Source organism: Protopterus annectens, chromosome 6.part0, assembly GCF_019279795.1.
Source record: "Protopterus annectens isolate FY-2018-M chromosome 6.part0, PAN1.0, whole genome shotgun sequence".
NCBI lineage: Eukaryota > Metazoa > Chordata > Ceratodontiformes > Protopteridae > Protopterus > Protopterus annectens.
Window position 1 is genome coordinate 1218813185 of NC_056737.1, and position 13217 is coordinate 1218826401.

Below are 13217 nucleotides of genomic sequence, written 5' to 3' on the forward strand. Positions count from 1 at the left end.
TTATTATGTCCAACGCAATGATACATTCTGTTTCCAATTTTTTTTTTTTTGTGCAATGTATCAATGCCTTTTTAAATTTTCTTTTGTATGTGGAGCTTATCTCCCCGGGCCTTCATTGAAAATGGACATATATCCAGTTGGACTAGCCCGGTCAACAAATGTAAAATAAATAAAAAAATAAAATATCTAATTGATGTATTTTCCCATAAGTGAAACACTCATTTCTGCCAGTAGCAGCCTTGTACGATCAAAGAAAATTTGTTTCTTTCATGAGGTGGATTAGTTGAGTGACATAAATTTTATAATGCTGCAGAAATGTAAGAGTAACACTACAGAACCATACAGACCCATACTATCATTGGTTAAATGTATTTATTTGTTTATTAGAATGTGTTTATCATGAATGTCCATCTGGCTCTAACTGATCCATTTTCACTGAAGGCTTGGGGAGAAAAGCTGCAGAGAATGATACAATATATTGCTATATGAGGTTGCTAAATTATTACGTAGACATAGAATAGAAAATATATAAGTTATACAGTAGGAGATACAAACTACTGTTACAGAAATATACAACATAAAGGTTGCTAAGATCATGCATAGACTACAAACAAGTTACACAGTAGAAGATAAAAAGTTGTCACAGTAGTATTTAATACAAAGTAGTGGCAGACAGCAAACATCTTGGATTATACAATATAAGAAAAAAATCCTGCTTATTTTTCAGCTGGCCTTGAAATCTGGTCTAGATACCTCTAAACTTCATTCCTTCAAGTCTGTGTGGTCATTTTATGGCAGGTTTAACACCTTAAATATGATAAGATTAGTCCAGAGCTATCCAGTACTTCTGAAGCATTTCCTGTTTAGTATTACAACGATTAATTCCTTGCAGAATTAACAGAAGCAAAAAAAAAAAAAAAAAAAAAAAAAGAAAACAACAACAAATGATAGATAATATTGGGTACTAGAACATGATGAGGTCACAATTATAACTACTAATCCATCTACACAAACACATGCGCGCGCGGGCACACACACGCATGCACGCACGCATTGCCCTTTTCCTAAAAATTGTGAAATCAAAATGAAAACATTATATTAATTCACTAGATATTACAAATTCTCCTTAACAGCTGATGCCTGGCGCCACTTTTTGAACCTGGAACTATTATTTTTATTTATTTTTGGCTGAATTTCAAGACACCTATACTATGCAATAGCTCGGGAAGTAAATACTGAAACAAGAAAGTGCTGGCACATCTGGTTTGATGCATAGTTCTCAACCTCTTACTTTCGGGATCAGGGAGAAATTCAGAAGTAATCAGGATCAGGGATACTTTTTAAAATATTAGTATTACTAACTTGTGAAGTTGAAAAGATAAGGGAATGTGGATTACTAAAGTATTTTCTGAAGTGACAGACGATATTAAATCTAATTCTTATAATCGTTTATCAAGTCATGAGCATTTCCTTCCATATTCACTGCTTTTAGGATGGCTTAGGAGGCAGGGAGCGACATTTTGAGCAGAAACCAGGGAGACTTGAGATATGTGCATGCATGCATAAACGTTATTAATTCCCGATATATGTGATGGCAATATTACATATTTCTGTTCAGTTTTGCTCCTTAAATGATATAAATTATACCGCTAATAAAATAATAATACTGCTACATGTCAGATGGGAAAAAGCTGCACGTTAAACACCGTTACCCGTGTACGCAAGTGGTGGGATGACACTGACAACTGCTTAATTGTGTATATTTATTTATTTATTCTAGTTATATGTTTGTATATCACGAACTTGGCTTGCCATCGCCATTGAGTGCCAACATGACAATGCGAATTCTCCCTTAGATATGATAAAGTGCCATCGATACAGCTCTGCATTAGTGGTGTTTGGATGTTAAATTTTGGACACCTCTCAGCTCTGCTGTTTTCTGGGCTAATGATGAGCTTATGCATAGGCGATTATTTGAATTTGGCTCTCCCACAGGCCGCGCATGCGTAAGAGAATGGCATGCTGGCTTCTTCAGAGCAGCTGTTTTGGGTTTGAAATTCCAACATGGCAGAGGCTGCAGTCAGTCTTTCCTTAAAAAACTTGGAATGATTTCAAATCACGGACATCTTCACTTATCCAGAACTCCCAGTTGTCACCAAACAAACAGGATCGCTGGCATACTAACCTCTCGGGCGCCTGTGCCACACATTCAGGTAAGGGACTACTTGGAAATTTCAGAGATTATCTGTGAAATATGTGAGAAAATAGTAGGGAGCCACCACACACGGTCGGCGGCTTCATGCATAAATATTTACTTTTCGAATGATTATTAGCAGAAACGAGACGTCTTTGCAGCTGGACTGCAGAGCTGGTGTGGCGGTCCACTACATGCACAAGATATTTAACTGGTTCCCTGCAATGAAACAGTGCTGGGGGGATTAAAGAGTTAGCGATCGTGTACCTTAAGTGCATTTACAAATCAGTATCATTTTTTTATTAAATTCACTTTCGATAACAATGCAGCATGCAGCGAGTTTAAAAGTGGTTCAGAAGTAAATAAAAAAGTGTGCTGGAATTATTACAAAAGTTGCATGCTTAGATTGTAGTGCTGAGCTTGGGGAGGGGGCTGAAATTGTCACTGATTATTTTCGGAATTAAATAGGAGCAAGCTTTGGATCAAAACAAAAGGACGTAGTAATATAGTGGGCTGCTTGATATTTGCACTGGTGACAAAATAAGATGCTCAAGTTTATGCTGTACGTGGGTATTATATTTAGTAGCTTGATGGGGTTACTTGCCTCCCTGGAGTGCTTGTTAGTTTCAATGGGAGTGAGTGAAATTGACACAATGTTGCATTCCTGGTCATGTGCTTGTTGTTCTCTCTCTCTCGCGCTTGGGTTCTCGCAAGCTCAGTCGTTCTATGTCAACCCTTGTGTGATCTGAGATCCCCGTTTTGTTGATGTTGCTTTCCCACTTAATTATATGCATGTAGGTTAAATGAATACCTGACGAAAGGGCCCACGTTTCAAGGCAGTGAAATTTGATATCTGAGAGGAAAAGTGGCTTTCATGAAAATCAACCTTTGGAATTCCTGCTTGTGAAACCCCCCATTTCAGCTTTTTGTGTGTGTGTGTTACCGACAAGAAATGATCTGTAGCACCACTGTTTATGGTATGTCAGTTCTGAGATCTTCTCCCTTTTAAATAGCACAATGGCTAAGCCTAGTGGAGTTTTGCATGTAAATATGACCAGTAAATGACCGGTGTTTTGGTAGATTTTGCTGTTAATTGCCTGTATTGTGCCAAAACATTTGACGTCTGCTAATGCAGTACAGTAACGTCTTGAGAACACTCATTTATCCATTCTGATTATTTCCTTTTTGTTTTGTCATTTTCTGTTACTCCACAGTAGTTTAAGTCGGTGTATTATGCAAGAGGTGGAACTTGTCAGAAAGGTTAGAAATATAAAACTAAATGCCTTTTATAATATCTCATGAAACCTGCTCTCCTATAAATAGGTTATGTTATACTCAGTTGTGTCCCTAATGATTGTTGTTTCTGGACTGAATTTGAACAGGCTTGGTAACAGCTGCTTTGTGCACTACAATGTACTTTATTTAGATGTATTGTCATTATTAATGTATAAAGAACAGACTGCTTTGCACTTGAAGCGCTTACTTTTTGCATCATTGTGTACTTTTTACAGAGGGAATGTTTAAGATTAATTGTGAAAATCTGTTACCTTTAATTCCTCTGAACCTGCTTGCTTTCTACATTGCAGCGTATACACTCTGCTATTCATAGTCAAACTAGTTGCAGAAAATTTAAAGTTGCATAGAAATGATGAAATCATAATAGGTACAAATGTGTCTGTGATTTGTTCTGGCTTCATTTGCATTAAAGAAAATAACAAAATCTGAAGATGTTGGCTAGAAAGAAGTCTGGTCAGTTATGGGGAGAAGTGCACGGTCATTTAATAACACTTTGCTGGCAAAAATAACAGTGGGAAGTCTGGGGATTGATTTTTTTGCATTTAAAATAACTTGAAATAGGACGATCAATGTAGAAAGTGTTTATATTAGATGCACATAATTTGCAGTGAGAGATGTTTTCAGAATGAGAACTGGACTGCCTTTTCCAGAGCTGCTCAAGTGAATATGATTACCAGATGGGAGATTTCCTTGTGTGATGTTAAAGCTGTAATATATATTCAGAGCAGATTGGGTTGCCTCTCGTGATGAGTAGGATATCACATTTATAAATTTTATATTGGGGGCAGGACAAAAGTGCTGAGAGATGAAATTTTATGTTAGATTTCTATTTCTCTGCAGTTCACTGTAAATCTGATTTTCTAAAAATAAAATTGCTTTGAAGTCACAGTACATGCAGAATACGTTATGATGTTTTGCAATGTAGGTTATTACATTAATGAGGAAATTATATTTTAAATGAAAAGATGAGAACACAAATATTTGAGGATTAAATTGTTGCAGAACTGACAGGGACACACTGTCTGTATTACATTAATGTTGGCATGCAGTCGTTTATGTCATTTGCTTCAATGTAGTGTGGTTTTGCTGTCTGTCATGTCATTGCCATAAGTTCAGCACTTGATCACAGTTTCAGTGCTTTATGCCAGCGAAGCAAGTGCTTGTAGACAATGCATGCTAAAACCGTTTGTGTGATTGTTTGATATCATCTTTCCTTTTGACAGTACGACAAGTATCATTTTGAATGAGATGGTACTAGAAGAAATGCCTTTTCATGATGTGAGCAGTGCTGATAGTAAATTGCTGTCGGGAGAACATACCTGTATGATTTTAATTTGTTTAATGGGTTTCTGTCTTTCTTGTGTTACAATTTTTTTTTTCAGATCAGCAGTAAACTTTTTTGGCCCAATAAAATTTGTTTTCAGAACAGATTAGGTCAGTAATTTTAAAACAAACAGTATGCTATAGCTAGAAAACTGGGGCAGATCTGACAGTGGGATAAAAAACGTCAAATAGGGCTGAACAGTGCAGAAATTTGTTGGCAGTGAAGTTTAAAAGCACAAATACTTCCAGCGGTGCTTTGAAATTGTTTCTTTGGTGAGCACAATTATATGGAAACTGTTTCTTGTTTGTTTGCTTGCTGTATATTTTAAACTCTTTTGACTGTGTTGTTTGGAACAAATCTCCCAAAGCACATCAACATCCCAAAGTATGTCAATCCTTCCTGTGCTGGATAGTAACTGCTGAATCCCAGAACTTCCAGAAGTTTTACTTTTGTAGCTAAAAAAAAAAAAAAAAAAAAAAAACTGTGCAAAATAATAAGTTCTGACTATTTAATTTTGTCTTCATATTGATTTAAGATCCCTGGTGTTTGACAATGAAATTATTTTTTTTCTAAGAGTAATAAGTTTAGTAACATGTCTATGGATTTTATTCTAGTTTGGTTAGACATTTTTTACATAGCTTTCCTTGTTTTGCAATTAAATTATTTTCCAGATCACATCTAAATGATCTCAGACTTACTGTCACAATGTAACGCCACATGTTTATTGCATTGTAAGATAAGCACATGGGTCATCAGACAGCAAGGATCTGTGTAAGATTTCTGATGCATAAACCACCTGTGATGGACGTTTTGTATATCGTGTGTACTTTGAAATATATATAATGTGTGTGTGTTTTATTCTCAGTTTAAACGTGCACTGTTCTGTTCTCTGTTCAGACGTTTGTGTATAGTGTTTGAATGATTGATGAGAAATGATTATTGAATTAAAACAAGAACAGCAAAACTGAGGTAGAAAAGACCGCAAAAGGAATTATAGGTTTAGTGATTACAGCTTATGCAGTACAAATTTTAAATCTAACATCAGTATTCAGAAAAAATGTTTTTCATTTTGATGTGTTTGAAGATATAGAAAATAAAGTTGTAACAGTTGTCTACATTTTTAGCATCTTCATACTGTGACATATATTGGTTCAGTATGAGAAATGCCATCAGTTTTCGAATCCCGTTCTGCAGTGTCATTATGTAAAAATTGACAATGTTGGAGGGGGCAAATATTTAAATTAGGCAATACTATAACTGCAGTCATTTGCTTAAAACATCTGCTCAAAGAATAATTTAGCACTTATGTTTTAAGTAGCAGACCACATAATATAGAAAACATGACTTTTTTATTTGAAAGGATTTACAAAGCTTCTGATAATAAATGAGAAAACTTAAAGCTTTTATGAAAATTACTTGTCAATAACAAGGAACATAAAGACTCTAACAGAAAATAGAGCATACTGTATGCTGTAGTCTGGGTACATTGTCTCTTCAAGGTTTTGCTAGAAAATCTATACAAGTTCCCTTCCAATGTAATTGGATAGTGTCAGATTTATATATTTTGCACTTGTTGACACACAAAAGTGGCCCTCTAAATAATTTTACAATAGCATATTACTTCAGCTTTTCTAAGAAGAATCCGTTTTCAGTTATATCATTTATATTTTTCACAACACCTAATATCAAATGGCTGAATCTCAGAACTTGCTCAATAAAATTTCTAAGCATCATTACATTATGTAGATCTGCAATTGATATATTTTTCATGATGTAATGGCTTAAGTGAGACAGCTTATGTGGTTTTAGTTACAGCTATCTAATTGAATTGATCTAAAGTGAGTTTTGCTCTTGAATGTCTGGCTACTACAGAACCCTCATGTACCTGATATACACGTTTATTTATTGAAAGCTTTTGAAATAAAAAAGAGAGAGTGTGTGTGTGTGTGTGTGTGTGTGTGTGTGTGTGTGTGTGTGTGTGTGTGTGAGAGAGAGAGAGAGAGCCCTTGACTTCTCTCTGTAAAGTGTTACTAACAGAGATCAAACTGCTTGTTTTCTTGGGTTTATGTGACCCTTAAGAACACATAGGTAGAGTGTAGTTTATTTGGCATAGCGCTATGCTTTACAAAGGGAAGGTAATATGCACACAGCTTCTGAAACAAAAGCGCAGAAGCTATGTCATGTGGTGTGGGACTGTAATAAAGCTCCATCTTGGCAAACCACCAGTGTGTTAAAGGTTTTAGACCCTCAGCACTTCCATTTGTGTTATTTATTAATTTTGGAATAACTGCAGTCTCAACACTCACTCTAATCTTCCTGTGTATTTTGGTCACCTTATATACATCCCTCATGTAAACATAGCTTTCTTATATGCCAATAAGGGCCTAGTTTCTTCTAAAGTCCTATAAACTCTAGGCAAAATGTAACCTCAGCCATGAAACCTTTTTCATTTTGTAGTCTTCTTTTTTATTGTTAGCTAATGTTGCACTCACTTTTATTCCCCTGCAGTTTTTTTCACTACCTTCCCCACTTCCTTCATCACAGCCCGACTGTATTGCATGTAGCATATTGATACACAATTTCTTCACATTCCGTTATGGTCCTCCTAGCCAAATTTTTGACAGTAACACATACACTCCCCTACCATAGTCATGGACAGAACGTCTTTCCTGTGGGCTTTACTTTGGTGGTCAGTTTAGAACAGCTTAGAAACGTAGTGCATTATATTTTCAGGACCAAATGTCATGATTAATAATTACTTCATGACACACTTAAAATTTTGTTTGCTATTTGATGCAGTCATATCTGTCAACCTCTCAGTGCAAGAAATCTGGGCAAAGCCAGAAAGAATGGGAAGGGGGGGGGGACAAACACCCAAAAATAGGGACAGATTTTAAATATTGCTCTTATAAACTTAGTAGGTTGCTACAATAACAGGTTTTGTGGAGCTATGTATTTTCTGAAGGATGTGAAGTCTAAAACTCAAAAGTCTGTCATTGTTTAGTATTATTTAGTGACTTTAAGCCTCAACGATTTGTCAGAAACCCACAAATTCTATGAGGAACAGACCAAAAATAAGAGGCAAGAAATCTGGGCATTCTGTGAAAATCTGTACAAATGAAAGGTATGGATGTAATTTTATCAGTGCAGAACTGTTGTGTTTACTGTTAGTAAAACCATGAAAAAGCAATTCTCTCTTTGTTTGATGAACATAAATGATTTTGATACTTAGATTCATTTCAAGTCTTGTATAGTGGCTGGAATTAATTTGACTTACAGCAATACAGCTACATGGATGTTTTAGTGTACTTAAATTGAAGGGGGTGAATATTTCAGCTAATAAGAAAGCAAGTTGATATATTCTCAGCCTATTACACAGAACAAAATCATCTGAAGTGAGATCACCCTTGTATTCTTTTATTATGATGTCAAAGCCTTATTCATGTAGGTTTATTCATGAAGAAAGCTAATTAATCAAAACCTCTAATTTTATTATAGTAGTTATAGTGGCAAGATATTTAGAGCAGCCTCTTTTACACAGCAGGTAATATTCTTTGTTACTATTAGTCACCCCACACCTGCCTACTCTGTAAACTCACAACTGTGAATTAGTATCTCTTAATGCAATCTTTTGTGTCTTTTCCATACAACTTCTACATCTGATTATATGTATTTTTTTTAATTTTTATTGTTGTAGTTCATTGCTATTTCTTTAACAGCTGTAACTAAGCCACCCTTCTCTAGAATGCACCTTCTGAAATTTTCCCTTCTACTATAAAATTAAACAGTGCTCCCCAACTTAAAAAAAATTAAAAGCTTAAAAGAGTTTGTAATGTTGCATTTTATGAAAGAAGAATGCCTGGCTTATGTGAAGAAAGAACACCTGAGCAGTGAGATTCTTATTTCACAACATATTCAAGTAAAAACCGTGTCCTGTATCTCCCATGATATTTACCACTATTTTAAAATGTTTTGATGGAATTCACGGTTCCTGTACATGTATTATGTCTATGTGTTTGAGATATTGTCCATGTTAGCCTGTATCTATCACGACTGCTGCACTGAAGCTTCCCGCAGTGTCATAATTGTAAGGTGACAGTTTATAACATTAAATGATACTCATCATAAACTCCTAAATCAATGAGGATTCAGAACACATCCCTAATTGTGTAGTAAACATCATGGAAATATGCTGATGTATTAATTATGTCTAATCTTGGCAAGGTAATTTGGTCATGTTAATTGAGTTTTTTTTGTGAAAATAGAATTTCTACTTGCATGTTTAGCATTTATTTTCTCTCCACTGGTTGTGGACTGAAGATGTTCAAGGTCCTTCTGTTAACTCATAAATATGAGCTAGAACTGACTGTTCTAAATTCCTTAATGATCAATGGTACAGAAATCAAAGTTGCATTTCTGCAGTGAATCTGGGAATAATCGAAGTATATTTTTATGTTATAAATAAAATTCATGTTTTTGCGGCATAGAAAAAGAGACAGTGCATCAGATTTTCTTTATAATTCCACATGTATGTTGTACGTAGAGGGGGAGTATGGGGCTAATATCATACTCTGTCATTAAATATTAGACATGTTATAAACAAAAGGATCACAATAAAGCATTCTTTCTCCAACTGTTCTGTTAAAAAAATAAATAAAAAATAAATAATTGAGAAAAGGTCTTGTATACATACATTTTGTTTAAAAAAACAGCTGCAGGATGCATTTTTTTCAGTGTATATCAAATTCTTATGTGGAATACATGAATTCAAAACCTCGTTCGCACTTGAAAAGAAAAGCAGTGGTTGTATACTACACATCTCTCTCTCTCTGCACAAAGTAAGTAAATATACACTCTTCTTATTACATTTAACATTCATTTGCAGTAATACTCTGTGTCAGCCATATAAAGAACTGGTTTAGCTTTGTCTCTTTCCAATAAGAAACTAAGTCTACCTTTAAATAATGTGTTTTCGCTGGCAGCAGAATCCACTGCTTTTGGTTTCTGGTTTTGTACCAAACTGCTCAAGGCAGAAGTTTGAAAATTCATGTGGGCAAAACCTAGTCTTAAATAGGTGAATTAAATGGTTTTATAGGATATATTTTAAAATATTTGTGTATGTGTGTGTTTCTGTATGTGAGTATATATATGCACTGTCTGTACGTGTATAAAATAGTGAAGTAATTGTATAAGATCTGAGATTAACGTATTCTAAAATCAGCAAAGTTATGTTTTTTGTTCCAGTTGAATGTTTTTTTAGTGGCTCAAAAAAATGCATTCGTTTTCCATCGCTGCCTTCTGTGTTTCCCCCTTTATCATTTTTCTTTTTAATAAAACAGAATATTTCTAAGTAATAGTAATGCTTTTCTTTTATCACTAATATGTAATAAAAATTGGTAATGAACCAGTTTGTAGTACTAAAAGTATAACAGAAAACTGTAGTCAAAACGTCATAGACAGTATTGTAGGTCTCTGTGAAAGTTATACTGTACCATGGAGTCACATTTACTGTCATATATTTTTTGCTTTACTTTTTACTCTTTCCTGTGCCTTTAGTGAGGTGGGTAGAAGAACATCACAGCTGATACTTTAAACACATGATATGCATTTGTAAAGGATTATAACATAGTTTACAAGAACGTAGCAACAGTACTAGGCAAGCAATCTCTGGGACCATAATAGGTCTATCCATACACACCATTAAGAAGACACACACAAACATAGCTGAAGGTCACCGGAAAAAACACAATGCCTATGTTTGTACTACAAAATTACTGCAACTTGACCAGACTGCATAGTGTACTTTAAGTGTAATGCAATCAGTTCAAATGATGATCACATTAAGCAGTTAAATGATAACTTTGAATGTTGTTCTGAGTGACAATGCCTTCTGTTATCTGCGCTTTCATCCCTGGGCCAGCATCATCAGCGGACCTTAGACATTTGAACTTGCTGGTTAAAGGAGCAAAATAAATGCATTACTAACTAACTAGGTTATTCCTATTGATTAAGAGATATAAACATACCAATTTGCTTCATTTTCAGCAGTAGAGTTGTATGGTTGCTGTATGAATTTGGTTAACTGTTAATTACTGTGTTGAATGTACTTTTTTCTAGTACCTCACCAGTTAGACTTGTAGCATTTGTATTTGTTAAATGTTTGATTGTTGGTGTTACTATACTTTGAAATAATTCCTTTTAAAAGCCCTGCAACAACTAAGTAGTTAAGCGATTTATTATATGTACTATGCAATATTATTTTCACTGTAAATGGGCAACTTTAGTAAATGTTTGAAAAGTTATTAAAGATGATAAGTAAGTCTTTCAGGTGTTTCACTTTTTGTCTGTACAAAATAAAGAATTCTTCCCTGAATGTTGTAATTATAAGCTGTAGCTGCTGTCTGACAGATTTCCTTCTCGTTTTCTCTTTGACGTGATTGCGAACATGTTTTAGCATTTTTCGTCTGCATCATATGCCACTGATCAGCCAAAAGACAACACGGCGCATGCAGGATACATTTCTGTACAAAGGTGCTCTGTATCATGCACAATTTAGTGGCGTACCTCTCAACTTTGTTTACAAATTCTGCACAAAGCCAACATTAAGGGAGGGACATAGAATAACAGATTTTGTATCAGAATCAGCATGTATTTTTGGGACAATACAAGTCATGATACTTTAAACCCTAGTATTAGCGACTGTAATCCTCACTGATTTCTTACAAAATCAATTGTTTTAAGAAGGACAGGCCAAAAATATGAGACACAAATTAGGGACATCTGAGAGGTATGAACAGCGGAGCTATGGTTGTCTTGTTGCCTTGTAGAGCAAAACTTTGTAGTTCTGTTCCTGAGCAGGGGGCTCTCTTTGAGGAGTCTACATATTCTCTGCTTGTGTTTACATTAATTTTTGCTCTGATCTCCATCTTGAAAGACATGTCGATGGATTGGTGATTCTCTAAATTGCTATTAGCTAAACTGATGATCCTCTAAAGTGCCCTTAGCCATGTGTGTATGCATGCACATGCATGCATTTGTGTGTGCGCATGCATGTTTCTGCATCTTGCTGTTGGCCGGCATCTCATTCAGCACTAATTCTGTTGTCTTACAGTCATTGATTGCTAGAATATGCTTTGTTTTTCTAATGCCCTGAACAAAAATGAATGAGTGTTTTAGACTTTATATATTAAAAACTGTGCAGTGTGTTCTAAGAGGGCAAAACCTTCTTACTGTAGGTACATTTTGTCTTTTAAATATTAAGTATAATTCACTTTAGTTAAAATAGGTGCATTACTGTCAGTAATTTCCACTTAGCTAATAACCCTTTGCCCTAGGTATAAGATATTACATAATGTTTATTTTGCATGCTGAAATATTTAGTAGTCAGAACTGCAACTAAGATTCTTCATGGGAAGTCTAGTAAAGTATAGTTCAGATAGGTTATGGCTAGAATTGATCATCAACATGGCAGGTGTGTTTTGTTTAAATTAATATAGATCATTTGGAGCTTGCTGGCAAGAATGCAACCCTAGCAGGCTGAGTCAGACATTGGTTTGGTAATTGGAGAGCTTGCCAGGGGGGAATGACATGAGTATGGCATTAATTCCCTGAGGAGCCTGTGGAAAGATGCCACATGGCAGCTACTTGTACTGGAGCTCCAGAGACCTTTAATGGCCATGTCTGTGAATGCATGCTTCAGAGTCATTCATTCTATAATAACCTGTTTTATGTAATGCAGGGTCACAAGGGAGTTGGAATCTCTGCTGACACACATTGGGCAAGACAAAGAAACTAATTTTGGATAGGGTACTAATCTGTCAGAGAATGCACACACACACACACACACACACACACACACACACACACACACACACACATACATGCACACCAGTTCATCTGCAGCATTTATATCATTGTGCACTGTAGATTCAGAAACCAAAAAAAAAATGTTATTTTTGTTAACTAATTGGTGGCTGTCAGCTCAATGCATGGCCTGAGTGGATGGCCATTATGACTAACCCTTAGCCTGCATTGCTATGTAAGACTGATGCTGTCTGTAAGTGGAGAACCTGCTTATTAGGTGTAAGCAGTGACACATGGGAGAAAATAAAAAAAAAAAAAAAAATAGCTGAAAGCAATAGACATCTGAGGGAGAAGATGCAGAGGTCAGCCTTTCTGTTCGTAAAGGTCCCATGATAATGACAAACAAAACTGACTATTTTCAGTTGATATTTGACTGGGTCTGTTCCACACAAACTGCAATAGGCTCAAACCTCTTATTCATGCTTGTGGTTTGTCTTCATGCTGTATTGTTCGTAGTTCATGCATTTTGGGTTGAATTCCAAAACTAACCCCTGTACAATTGCTTGTTGTAGTCTTCACCCTTACATGACTTCATAGAAA

At 35.4% G+C, this 13217-nt stretch overlaps 1 protein-coding gene across 1 annotated transcript in view; it reads left to right on the plus strand.

Moving 5' to 3' along the window:
• Positions 1-2071: 2071 nt before the first annotated feature.
• FIGN (fidgetin, microtubule severing factor) overlaps positions 2072-13217 on the plus strand; it is a 1110432-nt gene continuing 1099286 nt past the window's right edge. The window contains exon 1 of the mRNA XM_044074834.1: positions 2072-2213. The gene's annotated coding sequence lies outside the window, so the exon portion shown is untranslated. The remainder of the gene's footprint in view (positions 2214-13217) is intronic.